Raw genomic sequence first — 4,010 nt, 5'->3', positions numbered from 1 at the left:
TAAAATATTTTATTTTCAGAGATGCAGTCATCAATAGGAGTATTCATGCATATGAATACTGGGCAATTCTTACAGAACTTTCATTTGAAAAGAAGGAAGACAATGTCAACTGCAAAGAAAAAGAAAATATATATAAAACAGATAAAAGCATGTCCTATCTTTAATACAAAAATATATAGCAATTAATATTATTGTATTATGTATTATTCGGACTACTATCCTCATCTTAAGTGTTATTCTTATGCTTCAGCCAATGTAACCTCCAATCTTCTTCGTGTATATATTGTCAAACTCAGGAATCTGTACAGAATTTTGAAAAGAACCTTTTATTTAATCGATGGAAGTAGCATATTCTTATTCAGTTATTCATGACTGGGTAGAAATCTTAAGTAATACACAAATGTATTACTAGTACGGCCTGCACTAAGGATTAACCTTCGACCTCTAGAAGAGTGTTACTTAAAATCCTAAGTAAAATTCATTTCTATCTGTTATGCCAGTGGTCCTTGCAGACACACCTGAAAAGGTTGGCGGTTACATGAACAATATACAAGGATAACACTCAAGATGAGAACAGTAGTCCGAATAATCCAAATTATCAATCATCATTTAAAAAAATTCAGAAACATAACTGTATTAGTTGCTATATTTATAAGGATGAGAGTGCTCAATATCTGTGATGGGGTACATGTAAATCTAATCTAAAGGGCGTAGTTAGAATCAACAGCACATGATTAATCACAGTTGTTGGATGACCGATTGATTATATGGTCTTTAAATTTGGACCTTCAAAACTTTTAGGGACGAGCAATGAAAGTGAAAGAATTAGGTTTTTTGTTAACCAAAAAAAGAATTTAACCTGTGGCTGGAAAAATTCCTATTGGGTCTTAATGAAATTTTCAGTATTTATTAATTTATATTAAGATTTATTAATTACTAGCGAAGCACCCGGCGTTGCCCGGGTGTTTGGAGGTGTGTGTGTGTGGGGGGGGGGGTAAAGAATAAGCGAAGTAATAATCCTGTTTAAACTTTTTTTAAAAATACGGAAAAAACAAAACAAAACAGCGAACGGACGTAAAACTTCTTAAAAAAAAAAAAAAAAAGAAATCGGATAAACAACCCCCCCCCCAAAAGGGGGGGGGGGGATGAACGTGTTCAGAAAAACAAAAAAACACAGCAAAAAGCGAAAAAAAATAATGGTATAAATAACCTTGTTTCAATATTAAAAGTTTAAAAATCGAAAAAAAAAAAATATATCTGATAACTGGGATTGAACCTGCAATCTTAAGATAACGACGCTGTCAATTAATCCATTGCACTATGAACGCATGGGCGAATGTAGGTCGTTTTTTATAATATTCAAACGAATTCAAGGTACGTCTTTTGCGCGTGTTGACACATGTGTAGAAGCCATCTTGTCATGAAGATGGAATTTTTTTTTTTTCCCACCCCTCCTGGTAGAAAAGGGTCTGGTTGAGGGTGAAGGAATGAATGTTTTTGGCCAATTTTTCGATATTTGTCGGCCAAAGGTTCGAGCTTGAAAATGATACCTATCTGGCGAAAATCCGTGGCCTCTGTCGAACGTTTTTGCGAGACATACAAACACACACACAAACATTTTGGCTTTTATATATATAGGTTTACTTTTATTATTATTAAAAATATTAATAAATTAATAAAACAAGAAAAAGAAGAAACTTGTAGATTTTCTAAAGTCATTTAGATCACTTGATCCTCCTCCTTCCTTTCAAGGATGAAATGCATTTAATTTTATAATACCCATAGTTGAAACTCAGTAACTATATTTAAAAAAAAAAAAAAAAAAAAAAAAAAAGGTAATTTCCGAAAGTGCAAATATTTCAAATATATATATATATATATATACTAGCCCGGGGGGGGGGGGGGGGCAGCAGCGTTGCCAGAGTGTTTGTAGGTGTGTGTGGTTGTTAATGAAAACGTAAGAGTAAGCAAAGTAAAAAAAGAAAACAGAAAGCGGGGGGGGGGGTACCGAGGAGAGGAGGGGGGGAATCAAAACATCGAAAAAAAAAACACAAAAAAAACTAACGTAAGGCAAACGAACGATGTTAAATGTAAAAATCAAAAAAACAAAAAAGAAAACAGAAAAACGAACGTTCAAACCAAAAAAAAAAAAACATGTGAAAAATGGCTTAAATAAGCCTGTTTCGATATTAAAATTTAAAAAAATCAGTGGGTACCCGGGTGTTTTTGGGTGTGTGTGATCAGTCGGGGGTGTTAATGAAAACCTAAGAATAAGCGAAGTAAAAAAAAAAATTTTTTTAAATAGAAAAACGAACGTTATGTGAAAAAAGGCTTAAATAACACTGCTTCAATATTTAAATTTAAAAAATCGAAAAAAAAAAAAAAAAAAAAGACATCTCACACCACGATTCGAACCCAAAACATTTAGATAATGAACCAATGCTCTAACCAACTGAGCTAACACGACGTATATGAAATTTAGTCAGTTCTTCAACTATTTAAACTAAATCAGGTCATGACGTCATCTGATGCATGCGTAGAACCGGTCGTCATCATGAGAGGACCGTTGTTGTTGACTCCCCCCCCCCCTGTAGAAAATTGTTGATTTCAGGGTGAAAAAATTAACGTTTTTGGCCAATTTTTCGGGCGAAGGATGGAGCTTCAATATGATACCAAGTTTGTGAATTTTTGTTCTGTCTGTTGAAAGTTCTTAGCGGACACACAAACACACATACATACATACATACAAACAAACATACATACATTTTCGCTTTTATATTTATAGAAGATATATATTGCTCAATTACAGAAATGTTAATGATGTTGCTTAATATTTGAGTCAATTTACCTGGCTTAATTTTTATTGATATATGTATATTGCCACTGGCTAATGCAGTTTAATATATTAAAGCTTGGGAAAAATTTTCATATATATATATATGTATGTAGGTATAAATTAAAAAGATAGCTTTCAGTAGAAGAAAAAAAGAAAAATTAATGTGAAAAATAAATAAATAATAAAACGTTAACATCTTGAGAACTTTAAATAAAAGTTGCCATTATTTTTTCTCTTTATCAGTACCTTCAGAGTTATTTTTTTGTAAAAAAGGTAGCGACTGAGCTTTAACTATGGGTATAAAAAAAGTTTTCTCCTTGAAATGAAAGGGAAGGTAATTTAAGTGACCTTAAGAAAGAAGTTTTTAATTTAAGCTTTTTGGGATTTTTTAAATACTGAAAATTTCTTTAAGCTCGGTTAATTCATTTATCATTTTTCCCCCCTTCTCTCCAATAAGGTGCATTCATGTTTTTGGTGAAAAAATAAATAAATAAAACAACTTTCAAATAAAATTTGTTACAACACAGATTAAAAACAAAACATTTATGCATTTAAAAATTCATTGTGGCTTGGTGTCACTAAAATAAAGTACATGGATTGTAAAATAAAATATGTATGAAATACATTTGTTAGCCAAATTACAACACAACATTTTGTAAAAGAAACAAATATTTCTATAAAATTAATTTTTCAGCGATAGACGCCATCTTCAGAATTTTATACATGATTTCTTTTTGTTTTCCCCCTTCACCATGATGGTAAATGGAAGAAAAGTTAGTACAGAGTCCACGTGTTGTTTGTCTGCTGTGATATATTCAAATGCCAGAAGAATACGCTTCGTGCACGAGTTGTATTTTCCATGATATAAGCGTTGTTTAAATTTTATAATAAAATATATATTAAATACGTTTGTAAGTCAAATTAGAATGCAATATTTCGTGGAGACAGCGTATATCACTGAAATATTGATTTTAAACACATAAATATTTGTTTATTTTACAAATTTGCATTGTAATTTGGGCTATAAATGTATTTTATTTTGAAATTTAAACAACACATATCACAGACTCTGAATTACATGGATTATATTCGTCTAGTGATACCATGCCACAAGGAAGGAAAAAACACAAATTGTTTTCATGTTTAATGATGACATCTATCATTGAAACTAAGA

Source organism: Euprymna scolopes, chromosome 7 (assembly GCF_053919585.1).
Source record: "Euprymna scolopes isolate OS-2025 chromosome 7, ASM5391958v1, whole genome shotgun sequence".
In the NCBI taxonomy this organism is placed as follows: Eukaryota; Metazoa; Mollusca; class Cephalopoda; order Sepiida; family Sepiolidae; genus Euprymna; species Euprymna scolopes.
Note: the sequence above shows the minus strand (reverse complement) of the source record.